The sequence below is a fragment of the Dipodomys ordii genome, unplaced genomic scaffold (genome assembly GCF_000151885.1).
Source record: "Dipodomys ordii isolate 6190 unplaced genomic scaffold, Dord_2.0 Scaffold152, whole genome shotgun sequence".
Classification (NCBI taxonomy): Eukaryota; Metazoa; Chordata; class Mammalia; order Rodentia; family Heteromyidae; genus Dipodomys; species Dipodomys ordii.
Genome location: NW_012267368.1, coordinates 4,951,953 through 4,961,762, shown reverse-complemented (window position 1 = coordinate 4,961,762; position 9,810 = coordinate 4,951,953).

The window sequence follows — 9,810 nt, the reverse complement described above, 5'->3', positions numbered from 1 at the left end:
GGGGACCGTGCGGGGCGGGCGGGAAGGCCTGCCGCGTCCGCTGGGGCTGAGTCGCTGGGGCGGCCGGTGATGTGGATTCAGCGATGGGGCCTCGCGTGGGGAGCCGGGGAGGGCTCGGGAGGCTGCCGCGCGTGGGGAACCAGGGAGCCGGGGAGGGTTCGGCACCGCGGCCCATGGACGGGGCGCCGGGCCGAGGTTGGGGCGCCCTGGAGCCCAGGCCAGCCGCGGCCCTGCGTCTGGTTTGCGTCCTGCATTTGTTTTGCGTGGTTCCTGCCCATCCTCGCTCTTCGCTGAGGGGAAGTGACGGGAACACTTGGACTCTGCGTCCAAGGGAAACCAACACACCATGCCCCGCACGCGTCTTCCTAACCCCCCGAGCTTCTGGCGATCGAGGGGAGCGATTTCCACGGGTGGCAACTTTCAGAGCCAGGGTGCGAGCGGATTCCAGCCGGCCGGGGCTGCGCTTCCCTCCCGCGCGTGGACGACGGGCAGGTGCGTGACAGAAACGCGAAGCACACTGTGTGCGTGGCGTGGGCACGGGAGGGGAAGCCCGGGCGGGTAGTGGCTTCGACCCCGGTGATGGTGATGGTCTCTCAGCCACTCTGAGGCCTGGGGACAAGGCGAACAGCCCAGCTCCATTTTAAAAGCTGGGTCCTAAGAGGAAGGTGCCTGGCTGCTTCCCAGGGCCACTGGGATACCAGGGCTGGGTCCCTATAAAAGTCCACGCTGATGCTAGCCAGTCCTCCCTGGCTGGCGGGCGGCTGGCTAGGGCGCGCCCCACACGCGGGGCCAGGTGCCCCTAGGGTCCCCCGGCCTCCTCCGTCCGGCGTCGGGTGGTCAAAGCCGATGGCTGCGAAAAAGCTGCTCTCGGGAATCCGAGGGAGATCCAAGGAGGAACCGCCTAGTGCTGGGTGTCATGTCCTGGCGCGCACACAGACGCGTTCCACCGGCGGCCACGAGCGCTCCAGTGCACACCAACACCAGCACCCGTGACACGCAGGGAGGGTACGGATGTCATATTTCCTCATCGATGTCCACGCAGATATTTTCTGCCTGGGCTAACTCCAAACCTCAAACCTTCTATCTCACTGTCCTGAATAGCTGGGACTACAGGTGTGAGCCACTAGCACCCGGTATGTAAATGAATTGCTATTCATGTTTCCTGGCCAACCATCAAAAGGACTGTAAAGAAGTGTTAAAAGGTGAAAACCTAGACTAAGTTCAAGTGATTGCATTTTAAATTGGCCTAGATCCTGCCGGTTTAACGTCTCTCCTATTATTTATTCAGAGGAGGATGAGAACAATTAAGTGCAATTTGTTTTTATTTTGTTTTTGTTTTCCCCCCTTCGTGCAGGACCTGAGGCCCCAATTCAGGGCCTGGGTACTGTCCCTGAGCCTTTTTTGTGTTCGTGGCTGGTGCTCTCCCACTTGAGCCACAGATCTAGGTTGGCCTTTTGTTTTTATTTTTAAGTTTTTGTAGTTAAGTAGAGATAAGAGTCTCACTGATTCTTTGAACTGGAATCATCAGATCTCAGCCTCCAGAGTAGCCACCAGCACCCGGCTAATTTAGATAATTTTTAAACCTCATTTTTATAAATGTAGTGTAGGCTTTTCCATTTGGGGATAGCCCCATTCTCCGGGATGATGGCTTAACATTAAGTATCATTAGCACAATTTTCCCGTTCAAAGAATAAGAACGTGTTTCTACATGAGCAGTGATTTTTAGGAAGTGACTTTCCTGCCTTCAGCCCAGGCCCTTTTTCTCATACTTTTCTTGGTATCAGTCTATTCTCAACTTTCCAAGTTTTATAACATGCAGTTTTTCCACATTGGTTTGCAGATTATTCCTTGTTCAGTGCACTGTAGGTTTCCAATGTTCAGAATCTCCAACTGATACAAAAAATAAAGACTTTAGGGACTATTAATTTCATAATTAAAGAGAATTAGTATGATAGCAGAGAAATGAAACTTATTATTTACTGTCTTTGAAAATGCTTTTCTATGTTCTTCTTAAAAATAAAATAATGAACATTATCACGAAGTTTCATTATCATGTGTAGTTCCTCACGCGGAACATTGGCACACTTGTGGAAACCTGTACCAACTCTCTTGTCTTTCCCCTGCACCTGTTCCTCTTCCTGTGATTGTTACTGTAGTGGACACCAAAGGGCTTGGCATGAGGATTCGAGTCCATCCGGTCTCCCCATAAAAACGGAACTGGACATTTTCGACTTGGGCATCTCAGGAAAGGGCTAGAGGCAGGCGGTGGGGTTGGCGGGGCGAGCCGTAGGAGAGGCCTGCCCTCCCCGCTTCCCCCCTCCACCTGCCCGGACTGCCCTGCCCACCCTGCATCTGGCTTTACCCAGGCCCGCTGGTCTCCACCTGGGCTGTTACTCCCCAGTCTTGAGTGGGCCGGTTCCTGTCCCAGGCTCTGACTGGCCTGCTCAGCTTTGCATTGCCAGCCATGGTCCTGGGCCCTGGGTTCGAGGCTTTCCCTTCCCACGTGGGAATTCCGGGCTCGCTTCCCTTGCTCTTCTTCTGCCTGAGGTGGGGGGGGGGTTGGGGCAGGGGGGAGAGCCGGGCCGTGGCCCAGCCTGTCCCCGCTCACTGGCCTCTCCCTGCACCGATCCCGCCGGGGCATCCACCCGCGGCATGGTCATGCAGGGCGTCCACCCGCGGCGCGGTTGTCGGCAGCCTCCAGTTCCCGAAAGGGAGCCTAAGACTTGAGTACCACAAGTTCTCCAGAGATGCGGCCTCATCTAACCCGTGCCACGCATGCCCCAGCCAGGCGCCACAGTGAGGGGGCGTGTGGGCCATGGTTGCGCAGGACTGGAGGAGAGCCACCGGGGCAGGCCCGCACGGAGGGGGTCATGCCAAAGCGCGGGGTGGGGGCCAGGACCATGGGGGGCAGGCCCACGGGGGGGGCGAGGCCGTGGGGAGTAAGCCCACAGGCGGCGGGGTGGCGCACGGGGGTGGGGGTTGGCCAGGACCGCGGGGGACAGGTCCACGCACGGAGGTGGGGCCGGGACCGCGGGAGTGGCAGGCCCATGCGCGGGCGGGGGGTGGGCAGGACCCTGGGAAGGCGTCTCCAGGCCGCGGAAACGCCCGGCCGTGGGAATTGCTGGCCTACAACCTCCCACCCAGGCCACGTGTGAAATCCTGATTTGCAAAATGCACGAGAAACGGAAAGCTCTGCGCAGTGGTTCACCTTGGGAGACCATCTGCCGGGAACAACAGGAGCAGACGTGCGCCCGTGGCTGGGGGCTGCGAGAACAGCGCGCTGACCAAGCCCTGGTCCACGCCCACCACGTCCACCGCGCCCACCGACCGTGCCCACCGCATCCACTGCACCCACCGCGTCCACCGCGTCCACCACGTCCACTGCGCTGCCTCGGACATGTCCCAGGCACCCTGACCTGCGCGGCCCCTCCAGACTCAAGACCCACGCAGCCTGGTTCTCCCAGAAGGAGATTTCCCGGGGTGCATTATTTATTTCTTTGTTTATCTGTTTGTTTATTAGCAGTGACGGGTCTTGAACTCAGGCCTGAGGAGATGAGATGGATTCCTCACCCAAGGCAGGTGCTGCACCACTTGAGCCACAGCGCCACTTACGGTTTTCTGGTGGTTTATTGGAGATCAGAGTCCCATATTCTTTCCTTGCCAAGGCTGGTTTTGAACTGCCGTCCTCAGATCTCAGCCTCCTGAGCAGCTGGGGTGACAGACGGGAGCCACAGCGCCCCGCAGCAGTCCTCATTTTCGGTTTTGCCCTCGGTACCAGAGGGACTGTTATTTTTACTCCCGCCCTGTGGAAAGTTCTCTCCCTTCCAGGCAGCATTGGTTGTTGGTTTCATGGACAACCAATAGGTTGAGGATGGCCATTCTGACTGGGTGAGGCGAACTTTGGGTATCATTTTGACTTGAATTGCCAGGTATCGAACCTGTCACACATTTATTAGCTGTGTGTTCTTTTGAGAACTGCGCAGTTCATTTGCTCATGTATCTATCTATCGGATGATTCATTGCTGCTGGGGTGTGATTTCCGTGATCTGTGTAAACCCTGGATATGAATGTCTTCTTTGACGACCCCCTCACAAAGATTTTGTTGCATTCTGGAAGCTGTCTCTTCACTGTGGGTTTTGTTGGCTTTTGATATACAAAAGCTTTCAAATCCAGTGCAAAATCATGTTTGCCAGTTCTTGCAAGAGTCCTTTTCAGGAAGTGGTTGCCTGTGTTTACGCTCGGAGTTATTTCCCCCATGTTTTCTTGTAGTAGTGTCAATGGATCAAGCCTCACGGTAAGATCTTGAATCCATTTTGAGTGGGTTATTGTCCAGGCTGAGAGGGATCAGCATTTTGCTGGTGCTCTCCCACTTGAGCCACCATCTACCTCCAACTTTTTAGTGATTAGGTGGAAATACGAGTCTCATGGGCTTTCCTGGCTGGGGTGGCTTCAAACCTTTGATCCTCAGATCACAGCCTCCTGAGCATCTAGGATGAGAGGTGTGAGCCACCAGAGCCCGGCTAAATGGTGATCATCTTTATTCCAGGAGAATGCCTGAGAATGGAAACAAAACATTTGTTGAAGGTGACAATTCATATATTTTTAAATTTACACAAATAGAAAGTTTGCTGTTGAGTACTGGTAAAGGAATGAATATCTTTACACATAAAATACGTAAATATATAAAACAATATTATCTATTATAGAAATATATATAATTAATATCTGAGTCATTAATAATTAACATGTATACATATATGTATATATGTGTGTATATGTGTACTATATATGTATATCTACTTTATATATATAGTGAAATCCAACAAATTGTTTCATGAAAAGGGGAATGGAGCGTATGTGCTAAGGGATGTAATATGGGGGTGGGTTTGTTTGTTCAAATCATGCTGTGCACAGCCACAGAATTATCACAACAAATCTCCTCATTATATTAATCTATGCTAATGAAGATTCCTAAGAAAGTTTGTTGAAGAAGTCTGTGAATGCCAGGCTTTCCCTGAAGTGAATGCTTCCAGCATATTTAACCAGTCACAGGCGTCAGAGAAATTTCTCAGGGAGTGTGACTTTGGTGGTGTAACTGAGTGTCTCATAATAAGGCTCAAGTAATTGGAAAATTAAATTTCTATCATGTGCTTACCATTTGGAAGCAGGCAGCAATCCTTGGAAATTTAGTTTGCAGGGATTAACATTTAAGAGTACACTCTAGTTGCTATCCGGTATTGAAGTTTTAAAAAGCTGTCCGATGGTGTTTGCAGGTCCCTGTTGTCTATTTCTAAATTGTTACATTCTTTGAAAGCAGTCACACTAGGTGTGAGAGGTAAGCTAACCCAGCAACCAGCGCTTATGTTTCTGAAAATTGTAAAATCTGTCAGTTACTGCAATGTAAAAAGGAGAATTAGCTCAGGTCAACTTTTGGATAGGGTGTTTTTTGTTGAGGATAGCAAATTCTCACATTTTTGAGGACAGAAACACCCCCTACACGGCACAGGCTTGATTCTCGTGTCAGTATGCAGGGGTTTTCCATTGAAAATTTACTCCCTGTTCTGTGAATACCCTGGAGGCCACTTCTGGTCACCACTCCAGGTCAGTAGCACAGCAACAAAAGCCCCACTGACCGACTGCTCCTGCTCCCCAGTGCTTCTCAAACCCACTGGAATGTGGAAAGGAATGGGTTTAACAAGCTAAGTTCTCACTGAATTCCTGAGCATCTCTTAGATGCTGTTGATACCCAAATTGACTCTCTCTGTTACATTTCATTCCCATCTTCTCTACCCACCGCAATTATAAACTCAGGAGAGATACACCTGCTGGATAAAAGAAAATTTATAATTAAAGTCTGTTGATGAACAAAACATGTCTGATCATTCTCGTACTGAACCACTAAGTTAGGTCCTGTTAAGTCACCTCATTGGACTCTTGTTGGCATCAGATCTATCGGGTAGGCAGATAGATGGACAGGAGGCAAGCTGTCGTTCCGCAGTCATCATTGCCTCTGGCTGTCTCAATAAGAATGCTCTAAAGTTTCCAAGTCACATTTGTAAGTGAGAGCACCGCCAGCCATCAAACTCCTTAGACACTGGACAGGCCCCCTCCTACAGCCCCTGGGTCCTGTGTCCCAGGGAGGTGGTTTCTCATCACCAGCAACAGTGATAAAAATTAGATGTGTCTTCCCCTCTGTTCTTTGTGCCTTTGTCTTCAAGTCACACCATTAAGAAATTCCAAATCTGTTTTCAAGTATTATCCTGTGATAACTGTTGTAGTGCCTGGTATAATTTAATAAAATGATTCAATTATTAATGATCACCTAGCAACTTTTCCCTTGAAAAACTGATATCACATTGCTGTTGACCTTGCTCTCTAGATCCGGCCTGATGTTCTGAGAAAGGGCCAGATGTGGGGTCAGAACACTGGCTTTAGTTTGTAGTACTTTCACTGATTTGACTTTCATATTGTTTTCTGAACCTCAATTTCTTCATTTCTTCATTAGACTCTGGCTGACATGAGTATAATTGTCACAAGGTGGCAGGGTATTGAATTTGGCAACTACCTGCCGTCCACCAGAGAAGCTCCATTTCCTCAGATTTAAACTCCAGCTGACCGTCATCCAGAACACGTGGCAGAAATCTCAGCCCTCAAAGCTAATCATCTTGCAATAACATTGTACTACACACAGTGTGTATGTCCAGGATCTGGCCATTGATCATGACAAATTCTCATGATGTATAATAGTTTTAAAGAACAAATAATCCAGATAGTTCATTCATCAATCACACTAGAAACCAATCTAAGAGAGATACACTCCCACTACATCTTTGGGTTCTAGATATCCAGACTGTTCCTGTGCAGCTAGATTCCATGAAGAGAAATGTATACTCTGTGAATGCATGTGATAGAATAGAGGTAATTTCTTGTATACATGTGTGTGTGTGTGTGTGTGTGTATAGAGAGAGAGAGAGAGAGAGAGAGAGAGAGAGATGGTTTTTTAAGAAGCAGAAAGATAACAATTTTCATTACAACTCAGGGTTTAGTTCACTGACTAATTGCTTAGAATGGTCACAGCTCTGGGTTCAATTCCCAGCAACGTGTGCACACACTCCCACAAACCTACTCTGCCCCCCCAAAAAAATCTCATGATATGAAACAGAACTAAATCTTTAGTGTGGAAAAGGGTTGAAATCTTGTATAGGGAAATTAAGGCATATCCTGCATCCATTGAATAAACTGTAAATCAGATAGAAGAGACAACCAAGTGAAGCAGTGTAAGAGTAATTTCTAACGGAAGAATTTCCCTGGGTTTTTGTTCAGTTCTTTAGTTCAGCTTCAGAAGCAGTGACCTGGAACTAACTCCTGAGGGCCCTAGCTTATTAAAATGATTTGCTATTATAGCAATAACATGATCTCATTCAAGATAGCGCCTGCCAGTATCAGTGCGGTCCTCTACCTCCCATCTCCAAGCCTAGGGGGTTCATTTTTTAAATATATATTTTAATCCATGGCTTTATTCTCCAGGCTAAGTTCACATCCTCTTGGTTGAAAGCCAATTTTTAATTGAATTCAGTTAGTTTAATTGGCCCTCAGAGATGTCTATAAAATGTGCTCTCCCAGATTTCCTAGCAGAAGAGCTTTGTCCCGGGCCACATTCCCAGGCAGACTCCAAACTGCCGTGAAGCCTGGTCTGGCCCAACAATGACTCTTTAATGCAGTGAGATCCTGTGCTGTGTATTTCAATTCTAATTTAGAATGAATTAAAATCTATTTAAATGGATAGCATTATCTCTTAGTACTCTTGATGGAAACCCATCTCAGAATATTTTATCTCTTTAAGGTAGTGCAAAGTGTCATACTTTACACCCTCAATTCTGTATCATCCATTTTATTTCCCTTTATACTTGAATCCTGAACTTTCATCAGTTTTCATTACCCACATCATGGCACATGTCTGCGACGTGCTTTTCAGAGATGAAGCATCAAAGCTGAAGTTTGATACTCAAAGGTAGTTTTAATAGTCCAAAGTTCTGTATTTCAAATCAAAGGACTGAACTTTGAATCAGGTTGCTCACGGAAGCCGGTAGGGATTTGCCATTGTTGGGAAAGCTCATGTGATCATTCGCCAGCAAAGTATTGCAGATCACAAGTTCCAATGTCTTATAATATCTCTAATAATAATTACCATCATAGAGGAATTATTACTATTTGTGCTTCATGAAGTAGAGGGCTGGAGGTGAGGCACAGTAGTAAGAGTCCCTGAAATAAAAGCCCAATACAGGAGAAATTTGCAAAGTAGTCCCTTCCCATGAATATGATCAATGATGCTTCCCTCCCCCCTCTCTCCTTCTCTCAGTGCTCTCTCTCTCTCTCTCTCACAACAGGACTGGAATTGTTATTTTCATTTTATAGGTCAAGGACCAACAAACTAGTGCCGGTGGGCCGAAGCCAGACTGTGACCTGTTTGTGTCAATAAATGTTATTGGACCACAGCTACCACCAGCTGTGTATGGTTTATGTCTACGTTGGAGCTTCAAGGCCAGAGCAAAGTAGTTGTGACAGACATACAGACATGGTATGGGCCACAAACATACAGCTTTCACTACTGTACCCTTTATAGGAAGTTTGTTGGACTTTGCTGTAAATGCTTTATGGAAAGTGTATGAAGTGTGATTGGCATTCGTGTTACTGTATGAAGAGGCTCTTCATGTTCACATACACCATTTAATGCATACTGTATTTATTTTGATGTGTAACTTAATGCAGAGTGTATTCATATTAATATGCAATTTAATGAAATTAAATGAATTGAATGAAAGTCTTTGAATTCTACTTAAGTGATGTTTTTCCTCAGTGTCATACGACAATTAGCAAGAACTGATTGTATCAACAATATGAAGGTTTATGACGTGCTTTTTTACGAGGACAAAAAAGAATATTTGAAAATACAGTTACTTAATTACATGAAAAACATAAGGAATAGAAAAGACATAAGGAGCAAACTGAGGCAGCATGCTTCATAGCTAGGAATTTACAATGGATGTTCACCTATGTCTACCTGTCAGACCCCAGACAAGGGAACTAGATGAGGAACTAGGGGAGGAAGAGGATGAAAGAAAGAGCAAGTGAGGGAAAAGAAGAGAGGAAGCAAAAGAGAGGGAGAGGAGGAAGAGGGGAGGAAGCTGGACTAGACTATTTCTTGTTTTAAAATCCATCCTCTTACCATCTTTCCTTCTAATTCTTTTAAACATGGCCTCCTCTGTGAACCTCTATAAAAATCAAATTTAAAATGGGAAAGATTTTTTTGTTTGAAAGAAGTCTTGAAAATATAAAATGCAGAGTATATTTGTTTAGAAGAGTCAGAAGGTAGACACAAACTGTGATACATTGAATAGCTTCATTATCCTATGAAGTGTACTTACATGATAAAATTAAGAATTCTGTCAAATATTCACTAATGGAAAGGAACGTTAGCACCCCTGGAGAGAGGACTCTTGGGGCATGGGACCTACAGGAAGATACAAATAGTCTTCACTCTAATGCAGATTCCCTGTAGCTTGTCAGGATGTACCTGTTCACCCATGGGTGTGTGCAGCTGGAGCCTCACTCTGAGGCTGGTGCATCGAACAGAACAGACGCTTTTGCTCTCCTGGTGCTTACCTCACTCACGTGCTGGTGGAGCAGGGAGGGGGTGGACGGCCATAGTTCCACTCCCAGCTTTTCACTGGTCAGTTGGAGATGGGTCTCATGGGTTTGTCTTCCTGGTGTGTCTTTGAACCCTCAGACCTCAGCCTCCTGAGTAGCTAG